The sequence below is a fragment of the Onychomys torridus genome, chromosome 9, assembly GCF_903995425.1.
Source record: "Onychomys torridus chromosome 9, mOncTor1.1, whole genome shotgun sequence".
NCBI lineage: Eukaryota > Metazoa > Chordata > Mammalia > Rodentia > Cricetidae > Onychomys > Onychomys torridus.
The window spans coordinates 14,543,493-14,560,617 of record NC_050451.1 but is presented as its reverse complement, the minus strand read 5'-3'; positions in this window follow the sequence as shown (position 1 = coordinate 14,560,617).

Below are 17,125 nucleotides of genomic sequence, written 5' to 3'. Positions count from 1 at the left end.
TCCCATCTCCAGTCCCTCAATTCTCCACCCTTCAGTCCTTCTCCGCATCCTTCAGTCCTCCCTTCTCACCCTTCGGTCCTTCCTTCTCACCCTGCGGTCCTCCCTTCTCACCCTTCGGTCCTTCCTTCCCCCCACCCTTCTCTAGGGGCTGGTCTATATCCTTTCCCAAACAGTAACACCTTATGTTTTGTATATAGCACAAGATTGTAGGGGTCCCCCTAGAGGCTTCCTGGCCATTTTATTTGCAACCCAAAAGGGGAGGGATTAGAATGGAGTCAGTCAGTAGTAGGGATAAATCAGAAAAGGAATTTATGTGCTAGAAATATATCCTTATTGTGGTTAGGTGAGGGCATTACAAGTCTATCTGAAATGTGTTCAACTATAAATTTACAGATGATAGGGTAGGAAAAGTCTGCAGGTCACTAAAAGTTAAAACTGTCAGTTTTTCCCTCTGCTGCCAGTTTCCTGACAGGGCGGGGAAAGAGTACTAACAGCAGACAATCTGCATCACAGCTTGAAACACCTGCTGAGGGGAAACTCTCTTTGATCTAAGAGGTTCTCTGGGGCAGTGAGAGAGAGAGGGGAGGCCTTGATTTGCACAAGAAATAAAGCTTGTTCTAGTTGGTAGGCATTTGGCCGGTTGTCTCAGAAAAGACATTTTATCTAAATTGGGGGGATTTCAGGCATCTAACAGATGGGCTGGTAGCTATCTATTCCTTGCTTGTCTTTTAAGGCTTTGTTTGGGGTTGTCTCTATCTTAGGAAGTAGCTCAAGGAGGGTATTTGCAAATGGCAGATACCCAAAACAAATGCTAAAGAGGGGCCTGGGGCTCAGAGGTAGAAGGTTCTGTCTAGGGTGACTATCCAGGTGCTTTGAAACGGAGACTCACACACACATACACACTTTAGGAGAATTATGAACACAAGGAATTCATAGCAAGACACAACTGAATATTAAGCCACATAACACCAATAGACCTGGCTGATTGGGTTTTCCACTCAACTGACCCTTGGCCTCATCAAGGTATAGCTTATAATATACAGCTGGACTTCTATTTTTTATTCCTGTGGCTCACCACAAAAACTGTCTGTGATGGTTTAAATGAGAATGGATCCTATAGGTTCACAGATTTGAATGCTTGATTCTCAGTTGTTTGAAATGCTTGAAAAGGATTAGGAGATTTGGCCTTTTTGGAAGATGTGTGAGTGGGCTTTGATGTTTCAAAAGACTTGTGCAGGCTGGGCTTTGTGATATATACCTTCAATCCCAGTACCACAGAGGCAGAGGCAGGTAGATTTCTATGAGTTTGAGGTGAGCCTGGTCAACTTGAAATACACAGAGAGGCTCTATCTAAAAACAAACAAACAAACAAACAAACAACTAAAGATTTATGGAATTTCCAGTGTGTCTCCTCTATGTTTTCTACTTGTATTTCAAGATAGGAGATTTCAGTTACTTCTCCAGTGCCATGTTTGCCTGCCTGCTACCATCTCATATCCATGATGGTCAGAGACTAAAACTCTCTGACACTATAAGCCTTAAAAAAACTCTTTCATCTATACATTATGCTGATCATGATGTCTTATCACAGTGATAGAAAAATAGCTAAGACAAAATTGGTATGAGGAAGTGGGCTATGAAAGATCTGATCAAGCTTTTTTGGTTGTTATTTGTTTTGTTCTTTGAATGTGGGTGACTTTGGAACTTTGGACAAGAAATTAGTTCAATGCTATATGTAAGGCTTAATGGACCATCAAAGTAGGAACTTGGAAGGCAATAATGCTGAGAGCAATGTGGACTATGATGGTTCAAGGTGTTTCAAAGAGGAACAATATTAATAACTGGGTTAAAGACCTTTCTTGTGAAAATTCGTAAATAATGTGACTGCTTTCTGTCCTTGTTCTAAGAATCTGCCTGAGGCTAAATTGAAAACTGTTGGATTAATTTCCTCAACAGAGTAAATTTCATGACTGCCTAAAATTGTCTCTGTCATGGTGTTACTAGTAATCATAATTATCAGTTATAAAATTAAGAAGCAGGGGAAAACCATACAAAATATACATGTTGAAGAAATAAGTGCCTGGAAATGTACTGTTGAAGCCAAGGCTTCTGCTGAAGAGATTAAATAAAGACTCATTCTGAAATGGAATAAATGGAGTAGTGCCCTCAGGGCAAATGTTCACCCAACTAATCTTCTAACTTGTAAAAGAGAGGTCTGAGGAATTTTCTGCTCCTAAACAACAACAAAAGAAAGTTTGCAAATGTGACTTAAGGGATCCAGGCTCCATCTTAAGTAGACAGCCAAATATAACAATGTTGTCAACATGGTACTGGTTTTTGAGTCATGAACTATATACAAGTGTATGATTTGGAGACTCTTTCTCCATTGTTAAGGAGAGCTACTGAGGCCAAGTACGCAGCAGGTGGGACCCTGCATGGAAGCCCTCAAAGACCATTGCCTGAAGCCATGAAAGTAAAGCCTTGATTATATTAGAGACCCTGATATTTTGGAGATGCCAAGGCCATGAAACATTTTCTAAGGAGTGCTACTGATAAATAGAATAACTAGCCCAAGAGAGAGACATGTGTTGCAGTCAGCAAAGCTGGAAAGGTAGAGCCAACTAAGCAGTCTGAAATGAGACAGCAGGTTATAGGATTTGGAATTTCCCTCCTGGATTTTTGTCTTACTTTGGTTCTGTATTTCCAAACTGTACCCCTATTCTTCCATTTTGGAAGGGAGATGCATATTCTGTGCTATTTTTTCTTGTAAGTATATAATTTACCTTTTTATTTTATAGAGGTTTAAGGTTAAAAGATTGATTGAGTCACAGAAGAGACTTTAGGCTTTAAAACAAGATTGTGAAAAACTATAGGGACTTTGGAAAGTAGACTAAAAGAATTTTGCATTATAGCATAACCATGAGCCTATGGAGGCCAGGGGCTGCAATTTAGTGGTTTGAGTGAGACTGGACCCCATAGGCTCATATGTATGAATGCTTTGTGCCCAGTTAGTAAAATTGTTCAGGAAGGATTAGGAGGCATGGCCTTTGTGAAGGAGGTGTGTTAGCAGTGGTGGACTTTGAGGTTTCAAAAGTTTGTGCAATTCCAAGTACTCCATTTCTGCTTCTTATTTATGGATCAAAATGTGAAATCTCAGCTAGAGTTGCAGCATCATGCCTGCTGGTCTGCTGCTATGTTCTCCTTCTCCACCATGATGGTCATGGACACAAACCCTCTGGAACCATAAACCCCAAATATATTCATTCTTCTCTAAGTTGCCCTGGTCATAGTATCTTATCACAGCAATAAAAAGATAACTATATATTATGGGAAAACAGAATATTCTGTAAATGGTGTTGGGACAATGTCATCTAAGTGAGGACTGGTCATGTCATTTTTACTTTACACTATAAACAGAAAAATAATGTCCAGATATATCAGAGTCTGCCTGAAGAGTTACCAGGAAAAAACATTAGAGACTGTTATGTCATGGTCCACTCCATTCATGTTTCTGTAATAGAACTATATGCAGGATGCCAGATAAGCAACAGGAATTTATTATTCATAGTTCTGTTGGAGAAAAAAATTAAAGGCACATTGATGTCTGTTGACAAATTACTTCCTACTTTGAATCTATGGTAACAGTCTAGCTTGATCAGCTTAACAAGAAAATTAAAAATAGATCTCTGCACTAGAATTTTCACAAATACTCAGGACTTAAAGGAAAGTGAAGGGCTGTTTGCTAAAAACAAATGAATGTAAATTAGAAGAGCATTTGCTCCATGAATCCATTTCTCCAACCAATGAGCAACAAGAGCTGCCTACCACATGGAATAGACTCTGGATTAGAGGAAACCATATACACACTAGGTATGCACACTAGGTGGCATAAGGCTGTTATAAGCCACTCTGATTCCTGGTATCTTCCCTAACCTCCCAGAGCTCTAGAAGTCAGGCCTTTGGAGAAAACTATGAACTATCTCTTAAGGAAAATCTGAGAAACTTGGAGAAACTCTGAAGGTGCCCTACCCAGATCGCAAGCCTCTGCTTTCAGGAACCTCATCTTACAGAAGTTTTTTTTCATAGACACATTTTTACACATATGTAGTAAACCAAGGTATGTACAGTTCTGAGAAAATGTTATATATGTCATACAAGGAAGCAGTAAGAATACTACTCAAATTAAGGGATATTTAACAACAGTTCTCTCTCTCTCTCTCTCTCTCTCTCTCTCTCTCTCTGTCTCTCTCTGTATGTGTGTGTGTGTGTGTGTGTGTATAAGTGAGAAATAGGTACTTTGAATCTTTAAATGTGAAAGATTTCAAGAGTGCAAGATCTGTTACAGAATAAAATATAGTAAAAGCAATGAAAACTCAGATAATTTTTGGAATTAAAAATAGGAACTCATAGAGAAGAGCAATGAAGAAAGCTATAAATGAGTTTGTAGATCAATATCTAATTAACAAGGCATTTAACAAAAAAATCAAAGCAAATGATTTTTTTAATCTTCATAAAAGATAGGGGAATTAAAATTGGCATGCAGTTTTTAACACAAACAATGAAAGTTTCCAGACAGTGAAGAATTATCTTCCAATTATGAAGAAAAATACTTTCCCTCTAGAAAGTTCCCACCCAAATCATCAGTAATGTGTCAATAGTGGTGGATGACATTTTTATCCCTTTAAATTCTCCAGAAAATCTCCATCCAACATTTCTTAACAGGGCACCTTGCTCAATGACAAGTGTGAAACACATCTGAAAGAAAGAACCAGGAAAGATCATTGCATCCCAGTAGCAAAGCATGGGATGAGAGCCAAGCACTAAAGATTTGTAAACCCTCAGTGTGCTGTAGAGTAGGTCACATTGCCTTAGGGAAGATTTTTCAGATTGATTTGACAGACTTGCTTATGCATTCATAAGTCTTGGTTCACAGCCAACCTCTGGAGGTTGTATTTGACTTACAGCCCACTCTACAAGACAGAACCCATACCTGACACTGTTTAGTGGCCAAGAACCGGAGACTAGATAGATAGGAGACCTAGGGTGTAGAACGACTCATCCCTAACAGGCTTGAGGGCCAGCCAGCCCAAACCAGTAATAACATACTTTCTGAGAGCCAACCTGGGTCTGTCTGCCTAAGGGTCTTAGCAGTGGCAGCTGAGACATGATTTGAAGATGACCTGGACTAAGACAGGCATCCATGTTACACCAGCAAATGCATATTAATCAGATGTTCTCCCAGGGCAGGTGGAGGGTATATAATGCTTGCTTCTTCCTGAATAAACTGAGCTTGTTGTTTCCACATTCTCCCAGAGTCTGTGTCGTTGACTCTGTGCTTATGTGGTCCCATCCCCAAAAGGGAACAAGAGCACAGGACCCTGCCACACTAGGATAAAGCCAAATGCTAGTGGTCTAAAAAAAAATAAAGTAACAATAAAATGATTCCTCATAATATTTTGCTTTACTTATGGATCAGTACCTTATTAAGTCATAATCAAAGAAGCTTCCTCTTAAAGAAGAGGGGAACAAAAAATAAACTTACATATAGACATGAAGAAAGGGAGATACCTGAAAACACAGATTTATAAATGGGACATCTTCATTCAGTGGGTGTCATACTCCATCAAATCTGTGCCCTCAGAGCTCAGGGAACCCCTTAGAAGAGGCAAAAATAAGTAAGTAATTTTATTGCTCTGCTGAGTGTGTGAATAATTGGTTCTCTGATTCTTGTGCTTTCTCTTGGGGCTCTTTTCCTTCTGTTGGTTTGCTTTTTGCAATGTTGATGTAATGGTATTTGTTTTATTATATTTTATTCTGTTATGTTTTGTGGTTGTCTCTTAAAAGCCTGTTCTGTTCTAATGAGAGATGTTGGAAAACCCTGCATTTAAAGTTGCAGTCCACCATGTCTGGATAGCTTTCTGAGCTCAGTGCAAAATGGAGGACTCCCTTTCTCAGCAGGGCTTCCTCTTCTCCTTCCAATCTTATTGGAGAGTGTTTCTAAACTCATGTGCCTGACCTTATTTAGAGAATGACCTTTCACAGAGCTCCCTGATAAGGCTGTATAATTCAGCATGGAAGTCCTGCTCTTTCCTCTGGACTGTATGATAATTGGGTGTTGTGTCATGACCAATCATCCCTTCCTGACCATAATCCTAAGAACCCTTATATACCTTACCCATAGAAAAGATAAAATGAGCTGTCTCTCTGAAACTGACTCCCAAAGTTCTGTCCATTATGCTCACATCTGGACCCTGCTCTCTGCTTCTGTTCCCTTGTCCCTGGTGGACCAACAGCCAATGACCCTCAAGAAAAGGGAGACCCACAAGAGCTAGAAATGGAGTGGATCAGGATGGGAGGGGATATGGGGAGGAAGTGGAGAAGTTCATAGATAAGAAACTGTTAAAAAGAAAAGAAGTAAATTAAAACAAATTTCTTGTATTACAAGGTCAACCTTCAAGTATGTTCCACCTAATATGGGGGTTAAACTTTCATTTTAAACTTGACTGGAATTGGAATCACTTAGGAGACAATTCTCTGGGCATAGCCATGAGGATGTTTCCAGAATGTTTTAAATGGGGAGAAAAGAACTACCCTTAATGTCAATAACACCACAGCCTTTGGTCTGAGATTGAATAAAAAGAATTAAGTGAGCTGAACACTAGCACTTGTCTCTGCATCCCTATCTGATGCTACATAAAATGTTATCTCACACTCTTGTTACCTTGGTATTTTGCCATAATGGGCTCTGTCTTCAAGCTATGAATGAAAATAAATTATTCCCTTCAAAAGCTATTTTTTTCACAACAGCAAGAAAAATAGCTAATGTACACAACAATACAAATGTATTAAGATAATAGGTAGTAGGAAAACACAGTAGAAGTGCTCAGGAAGGGATAGATCCTCATTGTGGTAATACATTAATTTAACCACATTCAGGTTTATTAAATATATAATAAAAATTGAATGCCACACTCATAAAATGAAAATGGACAAACATGTAATGTAGTTGTTATCAAGGAAGGAAAAAATGAAATAGAAATATTTTCTTCAAGTGACAAGTCAGAGCATGTGGACCATTCCTTATACATTTGTGGGTTTTTTTCCTTTTTTAAGACTCCATTTATGTGTGAGCTTGTGTGTATGTGTATATTTCTGTTCATATATGTGTTCAGGTGTCCATGGAGGCCAAAATGCTAGCTTAGTTGGTAGAGCATGAAACTCTTAATCTCAGGGTCATGGGTTCATGCCCCACGTTGGGCACCATTTGTAGCTGGAGAGCTTCTCTCCAGCTCCTGCCAAGCCCCCGCAGTCCCACAACCCATGTATAAAATAATCACTCAGACACTTATGTTACTTATAAACTGTATAGCCGTGACAGGCTTCTTGTTATCTACTTCTTCTATCTTGAATTAACCCATTTCTATTAGTCTATAAGTTGCCACATGGCTAACCGGTACCTTACATGCTGCATGTCATGGCAGCGGCTGGCAGGTCTCTCTCCTCAGCCTTCCACTTCTTCAAATTCTTCTCTCTCCTTGTCCTGCCTATACTTCCTGCCTGGCTACTGTCCAATCAGTGTTTTATTTACTAACCAATCAGAGCAACACATTTGACATATAGAACATCCCACAGCATCTCCTCACTAGAACAATTAGAGGATCCAATGCTATTGTAAAAACCATAGAGTTCTGGATGATAGAACATATTTGAAAGATGAATAAGAAATTCCAGGAGAAACCATAAAATGAATATTTTGGCAGACTTCTATAAACAATCAAAGACCAAAGTTCAGGGTACATATAAATTGAATTATAACTGAAGGTTTATTGGACACAGGGACAGATATGACTATAATTACACCAGAATCATGGCATCCAAATTGATCTCTTCAGGAGATAGATGTTCAATTCTTAGGGACTGGAAACTTATTTCAGGTAAAGCAAAGCATGAGATGGGTTGAATGTATAAGGCCAGAAAGGCAGAGGGGAAAATTGAGGCCCTATATAGTTAATGTAGCAAAGAATTATCGGGTCATGATCTGTTGCAGCAATAGAATACCCAGATTAATATTCCTCCAATTTCAGAAACAGACCATAAACAGATTTATGCTTCTGGGAAGAATATTATAAGGCACTATAAATGAACAGTCATCAACCATTCAGGATGTACAAAAACAGGGCACAAAAGGTATTGATTTCTCAGAGATACCAACAGCTCTACCTTTAAAATGGTTAACTGACAAACCTTTATGAGTTGGGTAATAGCTTATAACATTCGAGAAACTACAGGCCTTAGAACAGCTGGTTCAGGAGCAGCTAAATACTCAACATATTAAAGAATCCACCATCACTTGGAACTCTCCTATATCTGTTATTAAAAGAAATCAGGAAAATTGAGAATGCTAACAAATCTGGTAGTCATGAATAAAATAATTCAACCAGTGAGCTCTCGATAGCCTGGATTGTCTTTGCCTTCTTTGTTACTGAAAGGATGCCTTGTTATAGTTATTAACTTAAAAGACTGTTTCTTCACTACATGTCTACAAGAAAAGGATAAGGAAAAATTTGCCTTCATGATGCTTACTTACTTACTCTTAGCCTGTTTAGAGCTACCAATGGAAGATTCTCCCACAGGGATTGTAAAATAGTCCCACCTTGTACCAACATTTTATGCAAACACCTTTGGAACTAATTCATGGACAGTTTACAAATCTATAATTTACCATTAAATGGATGATGTTTTATTAACTGCTTCAAATATAGATAATTTAGGAAAAATGTTTGAAGAAGTAAAGAAAGTTTTACCTCACTGGTGATTGCAACTTGCTCCTGAAAAAAAAAAAATACAAAGTAGAGATTCTATTAATTACTTGGAATATAAAATAGAATTACAAAAATCTTGACCCCAAAAGATACAAATCAGAAGAGATTGACTGCAGACTCGTAATGACTTTCAAAGATTGCTAGGAGACATTTCGAATCTATGGCCCACTATTTGGATAAAAAAATGATGAACTGAATAATTTGTTCAAAACCTTAAATAATAACACGGACTTAAATAATCCAAGAAAATTATCAGCTGAAGAGAGAATTGGCTTTAATAAAAAATAAATTACAAAATTCACATATGGATCATATGGATCCAAAGCTTGACTGCTGGTGGCCTCAGAATTTCATAAAAAATACCATGTTAAAATCAATTTTTTCCATCAATTGACAAGCCAAGGAAATTATAAAAAAAGTCTTACTTGTTCCTTCTATAACCAAACTCCATTACCTACAGGAAGCAACCATAAGAGTATACAAAACATAAAATTTGGCAAATGGATATGTTTCATTTTGCAGGATTTGAAAAATTAAAATATGTGCACCATATAATAGATATCTTTTCAGGATTTCAATGGGCAACTGTGTTGAATTCTAAAAATGCTGATTCTGTAATTACACACCTATTAGAAGTCATGATCATCATGGGAATACCTGTACAAATTAAAACTGAAAATGATCCAGTATATGTCTCTACTAAAAGGAAACAGTTTTTTTGTTTTTTTTTTTTTTTTTTGAGGAGGAACACATTATAATATAAAACATATTATGGGCATACCACATAATCCTATAGGACAAATGATTGTAGAAGATATAATCACAATATAAAATAATTGTTTACTAAACAGAAAGGTAATAAATAACCTGACAGACAGATTGCATAATGCCTAATTAACCTTCAATTTCCTAAATGCTAATGAAAAAAGAACAAAAGCTATGGAAAGATATTGGACAATAAAACAAACTACTGAGTTAATTCAGCCTATGTCCTTTAAAGATGTTGACCTCAGAATGGAAACCAGGATATATGTTATGTTGGGGAAGGAGTTTTGCTTTTGTTTCCACAGGAGAAGAAAAGCTATGGATACCATCAAAATATAAAGATTCAATTTGAGTAGGAGAGACCTCTTGATAGGGAGAAATGATAGTCCATCCACTGATGTAACAATTCTTCAAGTCAAAAGGAAAATACACCAAATAAGGGTCAGGGCAGGGTTTTGTTTCTGTCTTTACAGAAAAATAGAAATACCCATTTTCAAGAAGTCAAAAGGCCCTGGACGTTTAGACATCTAAAAAAGAAGGAAAAACTATCCAGAAGAAATTATCAAGCAGAAAAATGATCTGACATGGTGATACCAATATTCTCAATAAGATAGAATCTCACTACTTGAAAATTAATATCTCTTTGATGCACAAAAAATTAAATTCCCAATCAATTAAAAATTAAATCTGGCTTTGGAGTTGGGATGTGGCTCTCTCCTTCTCTAAATCTAAGCATGTTGTTAAAAGAAAAAATCAGAGTCTCTGCCTCACATCAAAAGAGCTACCTTGTATGAGACAGAAGAAAACCACAATCTAGGGTCTACTGTTGTCACAAATCTCTTTCTCTTCATACTTACATTTGACTCTTAAGAACCTTTCTTTAGAAATATTACTATTGTACAATTTAAATTTGTGTATTTTGATATTAACAATATTTAAGTTCTCTAAAATGAACAATAAATTTTCTTAACAAGATCTCTAAAGTCTCCAAAAAGAAGATAGGACCCTACAACAATGACTTGACCTGATCCATAATAATGACATTAAGCTGATAAACACTACTCAAAGATTAACTTTGGACTACATACTGCTCAAGATGTATTCCAAGATGGCTAGCTAAGAGGGTCCACCTTCTTACACCACTCTAGCCAGAATGTCAGATAAAACTTACCCATTACTCTGAGACTGGATACAAATGTTACAACTAGTACTCTTGAAACTTAGCCATTGTTTTAATTTTTTTACAGGATCCCATAGAGATACTATCGCCCCCTAGACAGCAAGAAGCAATTCTAAGAGAATGACACCCCCTCTCCCAAAAGGTTTTTGTTTTTCTCAGGGTTATGGATAATTGTCCTCTGTAAGTTGTTTCTTGCTTGATGTTGTTCTTGTTAGTTGTAGTTTCATTTTTATTAATGTTATTATCCTTTCTTTCTTCTGGACACTACTTGATAATTGTTTTTATTATACATAGCTTTATGTTAGTATTGGAACCTTCTTATTTAGAAAAGAAAGTGCAAGTGTTGTGGGAATTTGGTCCATTCAGTCAGTGGCTTTGGGGTAACAAGCCCTAGGGTGTGGTATTATCTATGCACATGCCCACACACAGCTGAGGAAGAGGGGTTGTGTGCTTTCTTGGGTGGACAGAGCTGTATCAAGTGGCAAAGAGCAACTTGTGGCTGGTCCCAATTGCCCTTGAGCACAACAGCAACTAGATCAGCAGCAGTGTTTACATGTTCTGTATTTGTGAGTGTGATCCCCATTTTATTCCTTAATAGAAGAGTCTTCTTCCCAAACATCTGTGGGTTTCTCACATTACCTTTCTAACACACATCTTTACTAAGAACTTTACATTTATTAAACTCTGGCATGGGGTAAATGACCCCATCACAATGCATTGAAGATTAAAGTTAATTTTTTTTATCTAAATGAACTCATCATTGACAAATCAACATATATTGTCCCTACAAATCTCACCAACACCCACTATAAAAAACTTGCTTCAGTGAAGGAACATAATGTAGAAAGGGAAACATACCTCTGTTCTTTGTGATATCAGGGAACTAGGAAAAAATAATTCTAAAAGGGTCCAATCATGTCATGGACCTGACAAAGGCCAAATGTGATTAAAATTTGATTAAACTTTGACACATAAAAATTAATGAATCAAAGATAGAATTTAGCTCAGGCCCCTGAGCATCAAGTTCTCTTAGAAACCTTTCCTGTGATATTGGTCAACCCATATCATTCTTCTATAAAATGAAGCAATTTTATTTTTATATGAGAAATGTTATATAGGCATAAAGAAAGCAGATGCAGGAGGATCCCTGCCTATTTTTAACTTGAGCTATGTAACTCTTCAACGTGTCCCCACAAACTAGCATGGCTTCCACTGTACAAGCAGTCAACAAGAGAAATATCAGAATAGCAGAGAATTCTGAGTTTTCAGCCATCACATTATGCAAGACTTGAGGGGAGATCCTTCATGGAAAAGAACTGACTTCTTAGCAAAGATAGCTAAAAATTTTAGAATAATAATTGTTCTACAATAACCACAAATTAGATTATCTTTAACACAGTACTTCATTAATAAAAGGAAGTTCACACATGTGCATGCATATACACTGGCAGCATCTAAGAATCTTAAGATGTAATCACTGTCTTGTTCTTCCTTTCAGTTCTAAAACACTTCTTATTCAATACTTCCCAATTGTATGGTGTCCCATTATACACATGTCTTAACTTTACTCAAAAAGTTCTTGGTAGAAAGAGTTATGTCTCATTCTCTTGTGTATTCCAACTTTAGGTCATACAATGTTTAGGACATAAAAGGGTTTAGTACATACTTGTGATAAACGACTTCTACAAAGTTAAATCTATAAATAAACAAACAACTTGGACAGTCCTGGCAGCAGAAAAGAGAAAGGAAATTAAACAGAGTTTCCTCATGAGGGTACATGCATAGAATGAGCAGGCATAAAGCTATGCAACCAGAATCATTAGCCATAACATAAAACAATCACATTCACAGAATACTAACAGGATGCTTGTGAGCCTTTCTAAGCAATAGGTCTTGCAATACAGACATTAAGAGGTGTCTGCTTTAAAAGCATCTCCAGACTGGTGTGAAGACAGTCTTCCTCCATCTGTCCAAACGATAGAAGGTAGCAGTGAACAGACATGCTTCTTTCAGACTTGTAAATACTTGCAGTATCTGCCCTGGAGTTAACTAGTTTTACTGGAATTTTTAAATGTCCTAAGTGCTTATTTACCAAACTTCATCCAATACAAAAAAAATGAATATATAACATGGCTCAGCAGTTAAGATAGTGTACTGCTGTTGCTAGAGGACCTGAGTTCAGTTCCCAGGATCCAAGTCAGCTAGTTGTTATTTTGGGGGCTTCCATAGGCACCTTCTTGTGTGGACACACACACACACACACACACACACACACACACACACACACCTTGAAAATAATAAAATTTATTCTTAGCAAAAGGTTCCTATGAAATTTGGTGTTATTTCATTCACAAACCAAGTCAATCAGCAATCTTAAAACTGAGTCTTTGACATTTGCTATAGATTTAAATACTTAGGAACCACAATGGAGCACCCTAGGGTTTGCCCACATCAGCCCCAGTGAAGGATAGTTGGTCTTTGCCTTACTGCACATGTCCAAGAGATATTGCCCTTTTTCTTCTGAGATGTTCTTTAGAGTACAAACCACAGTCTCTGGAAATAAAAAGCAATGTGTCTCTGTAAGCCATAACTGCTCATTCAGTGTGACATGTTCTATTGTGACTATTCCTTTTTACTGGAATATTATGTAGTGTGAGCATCTCTTTAGAAAAATCAGGGGCATGTATCTGACAAGCCCTGAAGATGTCCTTTGGGTTCTGAAATGATTTCTGCCTGATCACTCATTTGTCCCAATGAAAATTCCATCACCAAGAAAGTCAATATGACCTTACACACATGCTTGTCCTTCACTTTTTTTGTTTTCCTTTTTTTAAAAATCAAAGTAAGTTATTAGGAATTGTAGAAAGAAGATCTCAAAGTTGACAGTAATGAGGACACAGTGGAGGGCTAACTCGCAATGTAAGGGAGAGCACAATACAAGGCAGCTCTTACAGTCAGATGACATTAACTGAGCACAGAGGCATGGTTGTGTGCTGCCAGGAGCCTGCTATTTCTCAATGCTGTGGTTACAGTTCAAATAATGTCTAAATTCAATATGCAGTATAACCTTCTACTAATATTTTATAAATCAGCCACCAGGATCTAAGAATGCTGAAATCTGGCCGTATTCTCTCCTGAAAACAAGAGAAAGGAAGGCATTCCCCATGTTTTCTACCAAGAAATTTACAAGTGTTCTATCTGAGATCATATACATGGACTTAACATCAACTGGTTGGAGAAGCTGAGACACCATGTTCCAGAGTAATTTAAACTCTAGGATTGAATTTGGCATAGCTGTAGTTTTCTGTCAAGATTCTCCATTAATCTCTCTCCCAGTACGTATCTCTTTGCACACAGTGCATTACTAAATGGAAACGAGCTGCATGATTCACCTGAGAGTAAGTGGGTTCGAAGAAAAGAGAACATGAAAACAGAACATTCCCATTACCACCTTACCACAGAATCTCTACACACAGTCCTACCGCCGTTAGCATTACAGACTTCTGGTGAGCTGATAATTTGAAAATTTTTCTGGAGTTTCTTCTTATCAAGGAAGTTTTGCTCTCATCTCTTTACTTTCTAGTTCCAAGTCACAGTGAAGTCACCAAACCTTGAAGTGGAAGGAATCCTACCCCCCCAAAAAAAACTCTTTTAGAAGAAGAACAGAGAAAGAAATTCAGATGGTCTCCATTATTCTAAGGCAGTATTTAAGCTCTTGGGAAAGTGTACGCATTTGGAAAAAGAAGTTAAATTGTTTTTGTGCACCTATACGTGGGGGCATGTAAAATTTATATGCATTTGTACTAATAATGGTGAGAACGATAAGGTCAATAATGGTAACATGCATCTATTTGAACTGTTTGAATGGCATGTGCCTTGAGGAGGTATCTGTATACTCTATGATACTATGACCAATTTCCAAGAATCCTGCTACAAATGTGCAGTGTCATAGCCAAAGCTCCCAAGGTTCTTTTTCTCATTTCTCTGTGCTAAAGTTTCTGTTTCCTTTCAAATTTTAAAGGTAGTTTGAGGTATATCCTAGATATATTAAACCTTATAAAAGTGCAGTGACCTCATAGTACAAATGACACTCACAGAAAGTAAAAAAGACTTAGATTCTTGGGGTTGGAGAGATGGTTCAGAAGTTAAGAACACATACTGCTCTTGCAGAGGCCCAGGGTTTTTTTCCCCAGGACCCATATTAGGCAGCTCACAACTGCCTGTAACTCCAGTCCTGGGGGTTCCAGCACCCTCTGGTCTCTGTGAGTATTGCACTCCTGTGCAAACACCCACATGTAGGCACATACATATACACATACTATTTAAATAAGGAAACAAAACAAAATGACCTATAAAGTTATTTACAATATTGCCCATTTCACTTAATAACAATTCTTCCATGCCCCTTGCCTTTATTTTTTTCAGCTTTCTAATAATCATAAAGCTGTGTCATCAATTCTAATGATCATAAAATAGTATAATAATGTTCCTGAAACCTTAAAGGGTATTAAATTACTTGAATTAGAAACTCATAAAATTCTTTTAACCTCATAATGAAAATGTATAGGCTTGTATTTACCAGCTTATTAACCTTAAAAAAAGCTGTGGCTTCCTGATTTTAGAATTTCAAGTACCCAGGAGTACAGATGAAGGCAAAAATCACCTGAAGGAGGCAAAGAAAGTTTACTGGAAGTTCACTGCTGTTTACTGAAGAAGGTGACTATGGCATCTTGGTGCTTTGTTAAACATTGTCGTTCAATTAAACTCCCAAAGACTTATGATGCTAGAATTTCCTTTTGCAAAATGCTCCTTTCTAAGTCATGCTGGTAGCAGTAGCCTACTTCTAAAAAAATAAAAGAGGCAGGGAATATAGCTCAACTGAGTTTAATCCGTAGCCATAGATATGTGAATACCTGTAAACCCAGCATTTGGGAGGAGGAGGCAGGAGGATCAATAATTCAATGTCATTCTCAGCTATACAATAAGTTCATAACTAATCTGGGCTACATAATGCCCCATATTTGAAAAAATCAATATATTAATAAATTAAAAAAGATCCAGGTGACATTTCAAAATCTTGGCTCACCTTTCTTGTATACTCTCAGAATTTTAGTTTTGAAATAAAGGAGTCATGTGGCTAAGTCCACCCCACTACTAAGTTCTTCATTCAAGCTGCACACACATTTTGCTGGTATGCACTATTTCAGGTTAGCATTTTTGCAAAGATAGTACAACAAGGAAATTAAAAAGGTCGTCTTAAAAAGTCAGCATTAACACTGCCATCCAGAAGAAAACAGATGAATGACTTCCATGGAGTGATCAATTAAATATACTGCATAACCATGGCTCACACCCAGAATGTTTTCCTATCTCTAAGTACAACTTATAGTTTCACAGTTAACTCTGGTACCTAAAGCCTTATGAAGTTTAATCATGTTATTAGCCCCAAACCCAAAAGCTTTATGATAATTCTAATAGTTGCCAAAGTAGAGTGCTGTTCAATCCCTATACAAGCTATACAACATCCCTGAGAGATGGAGATGATGACTTGAGTAGGTGCAGACATGTACTAAGTTCCCAGTAAATAAATCCCTGTGAATGTGATCCCTTCAGGACTACTTATTATAATAATAAAAGTGAAAACCAACTAAGTAGCTGGAAGGCGAGGGGGGGGGGAATAAAGTATGACAGAGCCATATAACATAGGAGGAAGAGTCATAAAAATGTTCAAGAAAAAATACTTTATACTTTGGAATAATGTTAAAGTTAGTAAATTTTAGAAAGCAAGTCATGAAACAGTTTTATTGCTGTTAAAAATGTGGGTGTATACATACATACTAACATGCACATAAAATTAAATGGAGATTTTTTTCCCTGAATGGATGTGTTATTGTGAATGATTTTTATCTTCCATAAAAGTAAGTTCAGGGTCAGTGTGACAGCTCAGCAGGTGAAGGCATTTTCTACTAAGTCTGATGACTGGAGTTTAATGTCCAGTACCCACATAGTGGAAGAAGAGCGATGTCTATCACTAGTTGTCTACACACACACACACACACACACACACACACACACACACACACACACACACACACACACACACACACACACACACACACATATATATATATATACACACAATATGCAAATAAAATAAATGTAATTAAATAATTAAAGTGAATTAAAATAATTAACTAAAAAAATTTGTTTGCAGGCATTAATTTTTAGCTTCATTTGAGCATTATATTTATAATAAGAATTGAAACATATATATGTATATACATATATTTTCTTATAAAATATAAATTCTCCTCTTGAAAATGACATAGATTTCATGATATTTAAAAAAGTTTGTAAT